We start from the raw sequence: 17,166 nt of genomic DNA, 5'->3' as shown, positions 1-17,166 counted from the left end.
TTTACTCTTCTTCACTCGTTGGTCTCTTTTTCTTCCTGTGGTGTTCTTCTGTCTCCGTGCTGTTGGCCGCTGCTATCGCTGGCCTTTCTGTTCGTTTTGCTGACCACTTCCCACCACCGTTGTACCCTCTACTCTGGGTGGGGCCGAGGTGTTCCTGAAGTCACGGAGTCCTGCGATCTTTCACTTTCTTTGGGACCTGGGATGTTGAGTATTTCAAAAAAATGAGTGGGATTTTCTCCGTATCTGAGTACAGTAGCTTTCCCTTGTTGTATCACAATCAGTTTGGTAGGGAATCCCCATTTATATCTCACATTGGGTTTTTGTAGACACACAGTGACTTCCCTCATTTCTCTGCGGTGCTGTAGGGTTAACGTGGAGAGGTCGTTATACAGCTGGATATGAGCCCCTCATAGTCAATATTATTAATACTTCTGGCCTTCTGCAAAATTAGTTCTTTTTCTAGGAAGTCTTGCATCTTAATAACAATGTCTCTCGGGGGATCTGATGGTCTGGGTCTGGGTCTCAGCGCTCTGTGTGCCCTGTCCATCTTCCAGGTCCGCTCCTGTGTTTCTTCCGTCATGTTAGAAAATAGTTTTTGTAGATATGGGACTAATTCTTGGGATTCCACCGATTCAGGTATACCCCTGATCCTTATGTTAGAGCGTCTCCCTCTGTTATCCAAATCTTCTATATAGGAGCATGTTTTTTATAGTCTCGTCATGCTCTTGCATTTTGTGAGTTACATGATCCTGCACTGCTGTGACCGTTCCTGCTTCTTTCTCTAGATCATCTACCCTGTCCCCCAGAGTAATAACATCCTTTTTGATCATAGATAGTTCAGTTTGAAACATTAATTAGATCTGTTAACAGTTTTTGTATGTCATCTTTGGTCGCTAGATTAGTCAAATCAGCCTGTGTAGCATATTTTATCTTTCCCTCAGTTATTAGAGAGTCTTTTTCCTTACCCTGCCCAGGCGAGCCTTGCGGGGAGTGAGATGGTATTTGTGAGTCCACTGCGTCTGTGTGCTTTGGCATTGCTTCCGGTCGTCGGAACTTCTGAAGCGTGTTTTCAGCTGCTGTGGGTTTTTTTCTTGCAGCGTTTGGCATTTTCTACAGATCTGTTGCTGCCTTGCATTTCTAGTTTGTTTTAATTTGCAGTTTAGTGCAGTTTTAGTGAGTTTTGTTAGTATGTGGCTATATAGTCATTTTATTTGGTTTATATAGTAGTGGTAACCCCCCTGCAGTCACTGTACCTCATCTAGGCGGCGTCCGTCCGATGCCTGCCACAATTCCCTCACTCACTCCTGTGGGCAGCAGTCATCTTGGGTCCTGGGACTGGAAGACACGGGCCAGCCGGCCTACCAGTGCTCACATCCACAGTCTTCTGACTGTGCTCCAGCCAGGGGGGGGGGCAGTTGCTGCTCTCCCCACTACCCAGCAGAGTATCTGCTCTGCGGTCCCACAAGAGGTGGGGGCTCCGGGTCCCTGGAGCTCTGGTGTGGAGGAGAGGTGGGAGGGAAGAAGGAGGGGGGGAAGAAGTAGGGGGGGGGGTTACTCCAGCTGCCACCCGAGCACTCACCGCCGCCTCCTCACCTCCTGGGCGGCTTATCTGGTGCTCGGGGCCGCCGGGCTGTTCTGGCTGCCGCCTCCTCTCTCAAAGATTCTCTTAGAGGAGAGCAGGTGCCATTTTGGATCTGACGTGGGCGGCGGTGAGCCCGAGTGCTTCCCTTCCCTGCCGGTGCTGTCGCTGCCATTCGTTGGTGGGGGCGGGTGCCGGGTGAGTGCTGGGGCTTCCCCGTATGGTTGGCACTTCTGTGGGTCTCGCTGCCACTTTCCCCGCGGTCCTGCATGGAGCTCTGAAGCCGTGCGACCGCTCTGGTCTGCTGCTGGACACGCCCCCCACTTTCTGCTTTTTAATAAGTTGTCAATTTTACAAACAATATTATGCCATGGAGCTGGCGCTTCTTTTTGTCTTTGTTTTATATATATATGAGAGTTAAGAGAGAGAACAGATCCCGCATCCACAAGACTGCACAATAAAGGTAACCAATAAACTGGCAATAGTATATATACTCAATAGATATGTCAGTGGTGCTATAGGGCCAATAAATGAATAGAAAGAACAAGAGAAAAAGGAGCCCCAGAAAATAGCACTCTGGTATACCGTTGGCAATATCAAAAACACATTTATTTATTAGATGTCACAAAAAGAAATAAAAGATAGCACAGAAATTTAAAAACACGGCATAGATCCTCTGTACTTATATGCAAATATAAATACAACTGGCTATGCAAAGAAGCTAAAGGATGGGGTTTACCATACTGAGTTAAGTTATGGTGAGTAAAAAAAGTGACAAAAACCCTGCACAGCAAAGCAAATATGCAAGTGTAAATACAACTGTATGCTCATCTGCATGTCTTAGGCAGGTCTGCAACCCCGCCTTTCACCATTATCACTGGTACAGCTGTACCCTGTACCCCCCTCCCCCATGCACACACACAAAGCTCGCTCAAGGATTTGAACCTTTTATTGACAGACACCTCTCCAGAACCATTCCGTTTCTAAAGCTTGTCATTGTGTTTTTAATCGTCCATCCCTAGCCGAGCATCACCACTCTGCGCCTGAGTGTAATCCTCTTTGGGATGGGAGATACAGTACATAGCTGATGATTACTGCGCATGCATCTGTAACTTCACCACTGCTTGCTTGCGAAGTTCAAGAGTGAGTGACCAAAAAAATAAATATTTTTTTTTTCTCCTCATTTTTTATTTTTATTTTCTCCACAAGCCTGCCTAAACCATCTTGATATTACGAAATTCAATCTGTGCTGTAGCTTTTGACTGCGACACTGTGCGTTTGACTGCACGTGGTTGATTTGTGTGCTTTTTATGTATTTGGGGGTGTAGGGATCAAATTATTATGATAACCTGCCTTTTGAATATAAGTCATTTTTTGAACTACAGTACTGCTAATCCTTCATGCAGCTGTACCCTGTACCTCCCTCCCCCACGCACACAGACAAGGTTCGCTCAAGGATTTGAACCTCTTATCGACAGACACCTCTCCAGAACCATTCCGTTTCTAAAGCTTGTCATTGTGTTTTTAATCGTCCGTCCCTTAGCCGAGCATCACCTCTCTGCGCCTGCGTGTAATCCTGAAAACCATTCTTTAATTTTCCTATTGTTGGTTTTGAGTCACCTCTCTGTAATTTTCTTTGGGAAGGGAGCTAGCTGATGATTACTGCGCATGACTCACCCATACACCCCCCCCCCCAACCCTTTGAGGCTTTGTTTACAGTAACGCTTGTGATAATCCCTTCTCGAATTTGATATGTAAATCTGATTTGCACAGCACTGTGAAATTGAGAGTTAAAAAAAACATAACCTTGTTCAGGTTTTTGGTGCCGTAAGTTCCACTTTTTGTCATTCTTTATTTTTCTTTGGTGTAGGGGGGGTCAATGATTATGATTATCATGAATGTAAAGAAATATTTATTTTATTTTATGAGGAACAAAAAATAAAAATATACAAATAATCATGAATAATACAAAATGCAGTCTTTATTCAGTTCTTCTGTCAGATGAAAATTGAGGGCCGGTGGATTATCATGAATAATGCACATTGATAATAATATTAATTAATAATATATAATAATATATATAATAATATCATTTTTTCCGTATTTATCTTCTTCCTCGTTCTGTGTACAGTACAGTAGTTAATTGAGAGAGGGGAGGTTTTGTGTATGTCATGACTGCAGTTTAGATACACCTAACTGTACACACAGTTCACAAACTTTACACATGATACCCTCCCTCTCCCCCAGTCGATCCTTTTTTTTCTGAAAAGACAAGAAAATAAAAAATTAGTGCAGTTATGTGCATACTGTATTATGGCACTGTATACTGTGACTACTGTTAAATACTTTGTAACCAGATGGCTAGTGCTGCTATCTCAGGAAAGAAAAAAATTGAGCAGTTAGGTGCTTATTATGGCATTGTGTACTGTATAGCTACTCCATATTGGACTACAGTATGCAGTTAGAACTGTCAAACTAGTCTATACTGGAACTACTGAATACTGTGACTACTGTTAAATACTTTGTAACCAGATGGCTAGTGCTGCTCTCTCAGGAAAGAAAAAATCTGTGCCATACTTACCTGTATCATACAGTACTGTACTTGGTGTGCCAGTACTTACCATACTACAGTACAGTACTATACCATACTACCTTCCTGATGCTTGCCTGTTACGCGCGATCACAATGGGCAACACAGTCGCAATATGGTCAATATATTTATTGCATCGTTCCACGGTGAGCACAGTTCATGCCTTGCACCAACTCATCCTTTTTGGAGGGTTTCACGACTTTTCGGATATGGTCCTTCAGCTGATGCCAGACTATTTCGATAGGATTGAAGTCTGGCGATCTGTCATTGGAGGGCGAAAAAAAAGGCAATTAGTTAAAGAGATACAGTACACAGTAAAAACAAAGGGAAAAATGAGACACGGTTACCGCACTTACTCCGCTGGCGTCTTCACCCAGTTGATACCGCGCTCAAGAATATGCGCTGTTGACGCGGTGTCCTTCGGATCGTTGTCCTGGTAGAAACAGTGACCATCTGGGAACTCACGTGTGATGTATTCCACAATCTCAGGCACAATTTGCTCTTGGAAAAAAGCTTTTTTCATGATTCCTATAAGAAGAAAAGAAAAGTGCTCAAAAAACTGCACACTAGTACAGTACAGTGCATGTGACATATTTTACTGTACCTTCAAAGATGACGATGCATCCTGGTCAACACCTAGAGATGGCACCCCACACATGCATCTTCACTGGGTGTTTTGGACGCGGTTTCATAGATATGCGACCTTTTTTGTGGAATGCAAAGGTGGCAAATCTCTCCAGCGAAACAGTAGACTCGTCAGTGAAGATGCAATCCTGGAAAATTTCTCCACTGTCGATCCATGCCTGGGCCTTGTCCACTTTATTGATCTTATTAAAGTCCCTTATCATAGGGTACGCTCTGTAATGACAAGGAATAATTTTATAGGTACTGTACAGTTTCTTAAACAACACTTTAACCTCCTGTACTGTCCAGTACTAACATCACACGTCCATATTTCCATCCAATTCTGCGTCTTATCTTCTTTATGCTGTCTCGGATACAGGGAGACTGTGATTTTGCTGCAGAGTGTATTTGACACTTAAGGCACTCTTCTCATCATTCTCTTCACTTATTTTGTCGACCAGAAGAGTTGTCTGCCTACAGTGTACAGAAAAACAACAATCCGGTAAGTTACAGTGCAGTAGGCCACAAGTACAGCATATCATTTAACAGAGTATAAAATTAGATAGATCTACACAATATATAGTTCTATTAATATGCAGCAATATAAACAATAATAGATATACTGTATTATATACTGTAGTTATATAAATATACCGAAATAACTATAAAATTAGATAGATCTACACAATATATAGTTCTATTAATATGCAGCGATATAAACAATAATATATATATATTGTATTATATAGTTATATAAATATACTTACGCGTTAGTTACCGTTGGTGTCCTCGTGCGTTGTTTGTTTTTTCCGTGTGCATGATAGCACACGGTGATTGATGGCACAACAAGGCCAGAAGCAGCTAACCAGCGTTGGATATCTGCAATTCGTTGTCATCTCGTATACATCTCCTTAATTCTCATGCTGAGATCCTTTGAAATCTTTTTAACAGGAATTGCTGCGAGTAGAAAGAAATACAAACACAAGAATGTACATTCGATGTTTAGTCGATGTGTATTCAATGTGCAGTGAATCCACAAAATGGATGGTGTATTTATACGTTAATGACTCACAATAGAGTACGCCCACTTTCAACACCTGTACCTCGTCGCCATGCATAAAAGGTTACACACTTTGCATAGCCCACCACTCGATGATCTGTATCTGAACTTGCCCTTGTCTAGATACTGTACTGCATTGTGCCACCTGCTTCCATGGATCAACCCCGATTCTACGGACGCAGGAAGCCACTCGCCTCTGCCGTGCCTATCACACAGAAAAACCGAAATGCGGCAGCCATTTCAAAGCCAAGGCCAAAGCGACAGGCTAAGGACAATAAAGAAAACCTTCTGCTGACCCCAAAGGCTAAGGGTTTTAATACACGTAAGCCTTATTATGTCAAGAAAAAATTCGGTGATGTACACTCAACGCAAAACAAATGGCAGCCAACCCATCGAACCCGCAGGCCACTTCCTCGATAACGCTTCGACGTCTCTGCCGCTGCTCTCCAGGAAATCTACAGCCCATCTTCTCCCCTACTCGTCCACGATGCTGCCGCCGCTCTCCCGGAAACCCACAGCCCATCTTCGCCACTGCTCTTCGACGCCGCTGCCGCTGGTGTCCCTGAAATCCACGGGTCACTTTCTCCATTCCGCTTAGACGACTCTGCCGCTTCTCTCCCAGAAATCCACAGGTCACCTCCTCCATCCTTCTTCGACGACACTGCCGCTTCTCTCCAGGGAACCCCCATCTCATCCTCCATAGCACCCATCCACCCAGATGTCCACAGCATGCCATGCACAAGAACCAGCTCGTTAGACCGCATGCTGGATGGGTTAAGTGTCGATATCCCCGGGAACTCTACTGTGCTGGTAAAGATAGATCTGCTTTTAGAGACCATGCTAAATATGGATCAACGGATGGAGAAGATGAATCAACGGATGGAGAAGATGGATCGACGGATGGAGAAGATAGAGACGGACATAGCGGGGATACATAATTTGCTCGGTGTTCATGCCCCTGTATCCCCGACGCCGGAGCAGGAGGAATGGATGTGATGAATGGGACCTTCGACCGCCTTCCAACACCAAGCGCACCCCCTCCAACAGAAAAATTTGTGTATATGTATGCCGTTGAGGAGGAGGATAACATGAAAACCCCGCAAAGACCATGCCAGGAGACAACACGGCAACCAAGACAGGAGGAAAGCTTCCTCCCAAACAACCTATCCTCGCCCGCTGCCACAAGCACACCCACTCCCAGAAGCACACCCGCTCCCAGAACCCAACCTACATATGCTTGCATCAATATGGTGCCCGACATCATCCTGCGCGAGCTGCCACCGGCACTCAGGGAGGAGTATAGGGTGATGAGTGCTGGTCTACCCCAGAAGTATGGCATGCTAATTTTTAAGCACCACGTGTCCTACTTGGTGTACTGCGGGTGGGCCAAAAATGTCAACTACGAAGGAAACCGCGAAAAAAGGGCACTTCCTGAAAATTTAAGAAAGACTATTGTGGAGGAATTGCAGCGCTATTTTTCAATTTCAGATCCTTTAATGAAAATCGTTCGAGACTCCACAAAATGGCATTTTGCGCCATACAAGGCATCGGCCCTGGATGGACAATCTGGTGGGGATCGAATTTGCGTGACTGTTCAACTGTTGTTTATTTTTTGTAAATGTTTTTGTAAATGTTTTGACTTTCGGTACTTTAATAAAGGAGATGTTGCGTTTTTTAAATTTTATGAATAAATAATTTTTTTTAATAACACCATACTGTTGTGCTGTATATGTTTTGACTTTCTGTACTTTAATAAAGGAGATGTTGCGTATTTTAACTTGTATTAATAAAGAAATGTTTTTACTTACTGTACACAAGACCTGCACAATTCCAGTCCCCGAGGGCCGCAAACAGGCCCGTTTTTCAACGTTATCCTTAAAACCGGCCTGTTTGCGGCCCTCGAGGACTGGAGTTGTGCAAGCCTGACTGACTGTTCAGTACACCATCCTACTGTAAATGTTTTGACTTTCTGTACATAAATGTTTTCACTAGCAGTAAACCATACACCTGTTAATGTTTTGAATTGCTGTACACTTAAAATGTTTTTAAATTGTATTTGTAAATAAATGTTTTTGTACTTACTCCACCAATAAAAGAAAATGTTGATTTGTTTTAAATTGTTCCATTGTCCCCTTTTATACTGTAACAAAATACAGTGTTTCTAGAATGTACACTACTGCTCCTTTGCTGGAGGGAAACGCGCGTTGGACGCGCAATGTTGTCAGTCTCCTACTTGGAGCTGTTTTAATGTAGTGATTATAAGTTTCTGGGTCAGTGTGCACAGTTCTTGACATTTGGCTAATTTTGAGTCCAGTGTTACATGCCAGTGAGTCTCTGTTTTCACCTCCTACTCAGTGCATTATGCACCCTTGCAGTACATATACCTGAGAATCACTATCTTTGGTTGCTGTGATTGTTATCTCCTCACTTATAGTCTATGCACCTATTAAACTTATTCCACGATTTATAGAGGTGTATGACACTATATTATAGGACTAGGAAGGCTGTGTACATATTCAGCTATTTCATATAGTCTCGCTGGCCAAGTTATATTCACCATCTGGCCTGTTTGCTGACCCAGAGGGGATCATACCCTGACTTATAGCATCAAAAGCCACCTATATCCCACCTCATTAGTAGGTTTATTGGGATAGCAAGCTATATTTATGTGTTGGCATAGATGCTCGATATTCTTGGTTTAATCTATTTTTTAATTCAAGTTACACCAGTCTACGGTAATATATGTTTTAAGTAATCACTTATTAAAAGTTAAATTTTATATACACACAGTGGTGTGCAGCTAAGTGAATTATTTGAGGGCCACAATCACTGTGTGTTCCATCTTCCGTTCTCTGATTCACTTTATCAGTTCACAGTTTGCACCCACTATATAATTACCCAATTTATTAATTTATTTATCTCACTCAGCCAAACAGTACATTATGCAGTAATAAAAGGTTGTCTCCTAAAGTTTTTAATAAAATGCTTGAATAAAAACCTTGAATAAAAACTTTTCATATGTTTAAAAATGGAGTTCTGTGATTGATAGAACTAATCTAAGGTGGGGGTAGTGAGATAAAAAAGGGGGGGTAAGAGCGGGTGATTGGAGGGCTTTAATATAGCCTGCTGTCTGATAGGGGTAGTAGTGCTGATTAGCAGAATATGGGGGGCAGTCTTACTTTATCAAAGTGCTGCCAGAAGCAATGATTAGCTTCCTCCCCCTCTCAATGGAGGCAGTATGCAAGTGACTTATCTCCCGGGTGCCCAATTTAGAAGAAAAAAGGGCCGAACACGGTGAGTAAGTAAAATAGAGTTTATTAAGTGCAAAAAAACAGCAAACAAGAATAACACTCACGATACAGCTTGGGCAACAGCCCAGCTTCAGCCCGATCGTCCGTTCACGCTCCTCCGACCAGTGTGCTTCCCGTGATCGCGTCCGATGGCGGGACCGGAAGGGAGGGCTTACCGGATGTCAGCAGGCTGGCTGGGTCCTTCAGGCAATGGGCTCCGGCAGGGAACTACGCGTTTCGCAGTGATGCTTCGTCAGGTTCCTGCCGGATGCCCTGTGTCTTCCCTTCTTATAGGCTAAAAACCTAGTTAATTGGTTGATTGCAATTAATTAGTGTTTCATAAAATTACATGATTAAAACGACCTTTTCTTCAATAGTGGGTATAATACTTGTTGTACATTGACTGTAAAGAGCAATTTAAAAAGGAAAAAAATGGAAAAAATGCGGATGCATGATTAATACAATGGTGAAAATAAGTTAAACAATTAATTATGCACACATGGTATCACTTCTGTATAGTAGATTTCTCGGATCCTGATTGTCTCCCAAGTGGGTATGCAATTCAGTAATCAGGATAGTGCACACATATCTTTAAACAGTTTTCTTAAAATGAGTGCTGCTGCAGAAATATATTGTATTGTAACCTTGTGATTGAATCCCAAAGGATGTATGCATGGCTCTATCATTGGGTATGACAGCTCTATATCTGGTGGTTGAATAGTTAAAAAATATATAGTTGAAAGTAGGTTATGTGATAAAAAGTAGAAAAAAAGTAGAAGAAAATTTAGAAAAAAAATTTCTTGATAGAAATTTCATTTTAAAAATAGCTAATAGAATTTACAATAAAAAGTAGAATTCATAATAAAATGACTAGTAAAGTTCATGCGTGGCAAATTAGTCGCATCACATGTGTCTTCATTAATAGTCTGAATTGAAAAATATGCTGATGTATTTAAGACTTTAAAGCATAAGTGTTCTTGTATGTGGTGCATCGGGGATTCGATTCCAGGGTCACAGTACTTAGTCGCTCTATAGCTGTGTGTTTAGTGGGTTAAGCTAAACCGATGAAATCAATTAATGTTGGTAAAAAGAGTTTCTATGTTAACAGCTTTATTAACTGTAATTCCAGCTTTGTAATTTACATTTTGTTCTGTGGATGTGACCAACGGTATATCGGGCGTACGATTAGACCCTTGAAAGTACGTATTGCCGAACATGTCAGATTAATAAAAAAGAAGGATTTGGTACATCCTGTACCTAGACATTTTTCCTCGTGTTCAAGAGGGGGAATTGCAAATTTTTCTTATGCAGCTCTGGAACATATCCCTAGCCACGTCAGGGGAGGAGACAGAGAGAATATACTAAATAAACGTGAAATGTTTTGGATCTATTCCTTGGGTACCCTTTCTCCATCGGGTATAAACCAGGAATGGGAGTTAAAACATTTCCTGAAATAGTCACATATTCTATATACATCCCCGTGAATATTTTCCGGGGTATATCCATACTTATTTCTCTCTGTCCTATCCTGTGGAGTGGCTTAAGGGAACTTTTTATGTTGCATGCCTTTGTATACCGTTTTATTGGTAATGATATCTATGCGACAATATTGATAATATTTATATTTTGTTATTGTGTTCTATTGAATATCCCAAACAAGAAATCATTCATTTCTTAATATAGTGAGTTGGACTATACTTAAGTTCATACACGTTGTTACAGCTTAAAGAGTACTATGCCATTCGATTACTCATCAAGAGACACCCACTATTCCATGTAGTGAGTTGGATTATATCCAAAGTCATATGCATATATTAGAAGCCTATAAGTTTATGTGCATATATTGTATATGCTTTCCTAACATGTATTTTTTCTTATGCAATATCTATCGGGATGAATCAGCAGTCTTTGTTTTTAACTCACGTTTTTTAATCATTTTTTATTTTTAAATTTCTTTTTTTTGGGATTATTTATGTAATTTTTCACTTGGTGTTGTGCCTTAAATGTAATGATCTCGCTATGGGTGTGTATGAAACTAGCTAATGCACATTATTCAGCAGGTGAGAGGTTTCACCCTCCACACCACTATGGCCAATCATAGTGCAGTACACCCTATATAGAGATCATCCCAGGCATAGGGAGTTACTCTTTGAAAAAGTCCGTGACCCGGACGAAACGCGTCAGAGGTTGACTATGGCTGCTGTTCACTTGTTTGTTCAATAAAGTTTTTTATTTTTTCTACATGCGTTTGGCTGTTTAGAGGAGTCGTGACCACGGCGTCACTCGCTTTTTCACCTATCTCTCCTACTTCCTGCTGGAGCACACAAGGACACCACCATACAGCAGACCGCTGAGCAACCCCTTAACCAGCACTCTGGCAGTTCACACAAGGAGTCGTGAGTACCGCTGGGTTTAGTCCGGGACACAGGGCGTGGGTGAGGCACATTGCTACTGGTTGGGGTTTATTTTCGGGCATTTCCCTGGACGTGCCCGCAGGTATCTCCCCCGGTATAAAGCCCCCCGCCCTGCCTTAGTCTGCACGGCTAAATCTGGGTTGCTTATTGTCTTTACATATTAAAGGATGTCCACCTCTTGCTACCAGGGACTTGCACAAATTGAACCACCACGGTTTTGGTAGCCACAGTATCCCGAGGGGTTCGTTCCCCTATCTCTTGTCCATACATATACAATACTGGGAGGCTCACCAGGGATGGTACTGGAAAAGCTTACAAATGATATATTATATCTGAAAGAAGATGGCTGCATTAATTGACTTTATCAAACATTGAATATGGCTATTTTTCCTGTATATGTATAGTCCTTATTTGGTAGCTTTATTCCAGCCAAACGCATTTTTTCTTTAATATTTTTTCATGTCTTTTTGGATTAATAGTTTTTTAACATAAAGGAAAGCATTGCATAAAGTTGTTTTTAGAAAAAATCCCTTTTTTTCATAATGGAAGAAATTGACACAGATACAGATCTCACAGATGGGGACACTTATGTTGATGTTTGTGCGGACAACACAAAAAGGCTTAAGAAGGCCGCTCATTTATTTGATGAAAATAAGGAAGTCATCTGTGAGGTGCCATCAGATCTAACTCACTACTTTGTCAAACTTGAACGGTTGCTGGTCCAAAACATAAAACTTTGGTGAGAAATAACATCATTAGAAAACTATATTTTGAGTAACAGGATCCCACGGTGTTTACGTATTAAAAAAACCCCGACATTTGGCTTCCAAAATAAGCAGTTTGAAGTAGATTGGACTAATGCACTAAATATTTGTTCAGTCACACTTATGAAACTGATAATCCAACAAAAAATTAAAGAAAAAGAACTGCTGATGATAGAAATTAACACCTTGAGAACCAATTTGAAGCCATTTGCCAAAATGGAGCAGTTCGTCAAAAATGATAAAACTCTCTTGTCCAATATAGAGTCCATTGAAGACACTATAAGTGACAAGAAGCAGTCTAAGTTTGAACGAGATCGTATGGACTACTCCAAAGGCCAGGTATACTGTTGGCAAAAACCCCAATATCAGGATAAAGGGGGTAATAACAAATCCAGGGACTCCAGACCCTTCAATAAAGGCGGTTCTAGAAAAACACCAAACAAATCAATCCTCAAAAATAAACCACTAGAGGCATCAAGCGTGGACTCAGATTTTTCTGACCAGGATTTCAGGTCACATTCGGTTTCATTTGAGGGGTCATCAGATCATATAAGGGACAATCAGGGGAGATCCAGAAGTGATAGCAGATCCTCCATTATATCTACTAGGAGCAACCCTAAACCCCAGGATCCATCTTCTTCTTCTTTTTTAGCAGTAGGATCAAGAACCCGCAGGGAACCAGACGATCAAGGAGGAAACGGAGACACACGCGGGAGGTCCAAAAGGAAGAAGTATACCTAGATGTTCCAAGTAATAACAATGTTAATAACCTCTCAGGGGTGGACCTTTCATTTGAACAGTTATCTGTGCTCAATAAAGGGCTGGGATTTGCACCATCACAGGACTTTCAGCTGTTTGAAACAGTTATAGACTTGCAAAAGTTTACCAGAAAGCTAAGTCTAAAAAAGTTTTTTTCTTCCAGGAGTCGTTTTGCTCCTTTGGAAACAGATGTTCAATCTCAGGATGTGGATTTAAGTGTGAATAATGATATATTGTTGTCAGATTCAGGTCAGGTTGATGATCTGACTTTCAATTTTCAGGAAACATGTGTCTTGTCAGATATGAACGTATTGTTGGAACAACAGGGGGAACCCTTGAACAACTTTAGTCAAACATTCTTTGGGAACCATGAGTGCAATCTTAGGAGAAAATCAATTTTCTGTCCCAGTCAGAATAGGGGCCCTTTCATTACTACATTTGAAAAACTTGTAGAAAGAGATTTGAAATTATTGGCCCAAGGTTTCTCACATTCCAAAGTATGTTCCAACAATCTGACATACACTGAATCCCAACAACTAAATTCACTTAAAAAAAGACAAGATATCGTCTTTAGATCAGCAGATAAGGGAGGGGCCCTTGTGGTTCTATCTGCAGAACAGTATAGAGGTGAAGCGATCAGACAACTGGGAGACACAGACAATTATCTTCTGCTAAAAAAAGATCCCACAATAGTGTTTAATACACAACTTGAGGAATTAATTGAGTTTGGCAAGATCTTATGTGTTCTAAATAAAAAGGAGATTGACTTTTTACGCTGTCCACATCCCGTGATTCCGATATTTCACCATCTCCCGAAGATCCATAAATCGCTACAGGACCCTCCGGGTCGTCCAATTGTGGCGAGCATTGGATCTTTGGGAGATGGTTTATCGCGGTATGTGGACAGCTTTTTGCAACCTATGGTACTTAGTTTGCCATCTTTTATAAAAGATTCTATGCATCTTATGGTCGATCTACAGGACGTGGTCTGGAAATCACATTACAGGTGGGTCACATTAGATGTCGTTTCATTATATTCTATCATTAAACACAAGCACGGCCTTCGCGCCATTGATCACTTTTTGAGTTTATCCACTTTATCCACCTCACATTGCACTTTTATATCGGAAGCTATTTCTTTTTTATTAACTCACAATTATTTTATGTTTGACTCACTATTTTATTTACAGAAATTAGGCACTGCTATGGGCACGAGTTTTGCACCTTCATATGCAAATTTATTTATGGGTTTTTGGGAAGCACAACACATTTATCACTGTAATAATTCCTATCGTTCAAATATTAAGTTCTTTAAGAGGTTTATTGATGACCTGATAATGATATGGGAAGGTGATGAGTCATCTCTCATATCATTTATCCAGAGTCTCAATGAAAATGATTTAAATATTAAGTTCACATATGATCATAATATCAATCACATCCACTATCTAGACCTCCTCCTGTATATCGACCATAACATGACTATACAAACGGATATTTTCCGTAAGCCTAACTCTCGTAATACCCTGTTGTCAGCTCAGAGTAATCATCCTCGTTCACTTATCAAAAGCATCCCTAAAGCACAGTTCCTCAGGCTTAGGAGACTGTGCTCAAACCATGATAGCTTTCTGGTACAATCAAAAATTTTAGCCGAACGTTTCTCAGCTAGAGGTTACAAGGATAGCGATATCAAATCAGCATTCGAATCAGCAAATCTTGCTGAAAGATCCACATTGATTAGGAAAACTAAACATTCTGGACATGCATCCACGCTACAATCTTCTTCCAATGACGGGAATAAAAGTCCCTTATTTATATCTACCTATAATCGCCAATCTCATCTTATATGCGATATCTTTAAAAAACACTGGCGGACCCTGTCATTGGACAAAGATATTAAGGAATATGTACAAGATGGACCCCGTTTTGTTTTTCGCAAATCCCCAACTATAGCGACACATTTGTCGCCTAGTCTGTTTAAATCACAATCAGGAAAGGCACATATACAGGGAATACCAAAAGGCTTTTTCTCTTGTGGTGTTTGCTCCATGTGTAGGTATGTTAAACCGATGAAATCAATTAATGTTGGTAAAAAGAGTTTCTATGTTAACAGCTTTATTAACTGTAATTCCAGCTTTGTAATTTACATTTTGTTCTGTGGATGTGACCAACGGTATATCGGGCGTACGATTAGACCCTTGAAAGTACGTATTGCCGAACATGTCAGATTAATAAAAAAGAAGGATTTGGTACATCCTGTACCTAGACATTTTTCCTCGTGTTCAAGAGGGGGAATTACAAATTTTTCTTATGCAGCTCTGGAACATATCCCTAGCCACGTCAGGGGAGGAGACAGAGAGAATATACTAAATAAACGTGAAATGTTTTGGATCTATTCCTTGGGTACCCTTTCTCCATCGGGTATAAACCAGGAATGGGAGTTAAAACATTTCCTGAAATAGTCACATATTCTATATACATCCCCGTGAATATTTTCCGGGGTATATCCATACTTATTTCTCTCTGTCCTATCCTGTGGAGTGGCTTAAGGGAACTTTTTATGTTGCATGCCTTTGTATACCGTTTTATTGGTAATGATATCTATGCGACAATATTGATAATATTTATATTTTGTTATTGTGTTCTATTGAATATCCCAAACAAGAAATCATTCATTTCTTAATATAGTGAGTTGGACTATACTTAAGTTCATACACGTTGTTACAGCTTAAAGAGTACTATGCCATTCGATTACTCATCAAGAGACACCCACTATTCCATGTAGTGAGTTGGATTATATCCAAAGTCATATGCATATATTAGAAGCCTATAAGTTTATGTGCATATATTGTATATGCTTTCCTAACATGTATTTTTTCTTATGCAATATCTATCGGGATGAATCAGCAGTCTTTGTTTTTAACTCACGTTTTTTAATCATTTTTTATTTTTAAATTTCTTTTTTTTGGGATTATTTATGTAATTTTTCACTTGGTGTTGTGCCTTAAATGTAATGATCTCGCTATGGGTGTGTATGAAACTAGCTAATGCACATTATTCAGCAGGTGAGAGGTTTCACCCTCCACACCACTATGGCCAATCATAGTGCAGTACACCCTATATAGAGATCATCCCAGGCATAGGGAGTTACTCTTTGAAAAAGTCCGTGACCCGGACGAAACGCGTCAGAGGTTGACTATGGCTGCTGTTCACTTGTTTGTTCAATAAAGTTTTTTATTTTTTCTACATGCGTTTGGCTGTTTAGAGGAGTCGTGACCACGGCGTCACTCGCTTTTTCACCTATCTCTCCTACTTCCTGCTGGAGCACACAAGGACACCACCATACAGCAGACCGCTGAGCAACCCCTTAACCAGCACTCTGGCAGTTCACACAAGGAGTCGTGAGTACCGCTGGGTTTAGTCCGGGACACAGGGCGTGGGTGAGGCACATTGCTACTGGTTGGGGTTTATTTTCGGGCATTTCCCTGGACGTGCCCGCAGGTATCTCCCCCGGTATAAAGCCCCCCGCCCTGCCTTAGTCTGCACGGCTAAATCTGGGTTGCTTATTGTCTTTACATATTAAAGGATGTCCACCTCTTGCTACCAGGGACTTGCACAAATTGAACCACCACGGTTTTGGTAGCCACAGTATCCCGAGGGGTTCGTTCCCCTATCTCTTGTCCATGAATTGAAAAATATGCTGATGTATTTAAGACTTTAAAGCATAAGTGTTCTTGTATGTGGTGCATCGGGGATTCGATTCCAGGGTCACAGTACTTAGTCGCTCTATAGCTGTGTGTTTAGTGGGTTAAGCTACACAGGTGCAGATACTAAACATATGCTTGTTGGTACAATGGGAAGTAAGTTAACACAAATACAAATATTGATGGATCCTCAAAGTTGCGGCGGTGTATGTATTCTGAATGTCTATGTATTCTGATAGACATTTCCCTACAACCCTATGTCATGGGGATGAAATCGTATCTCAGAGACACAACACAAACTATCAATCTGATAGAACAAACAACATGGAGCCCAGATTTCACACTATGCACATGTGATGTGACATCCTTATACACATCCATC

Source organism: Ascaphus truei, chromosome 2 (genome assembly GCF_040206685.1).
Source record: "Ascaphus truei isolate aAscTru1 chromosome 2, aAscTru1.hap1, whole genome shotgun sequence".
NCBI lineage: Eukaryota > Metazoa > Chordata > Amphibia > Anura > Ascaphidae > Ascaphus > Ascaphus truei.
This window is presented reverse-complemented; position numbering follows the sequence as displayed.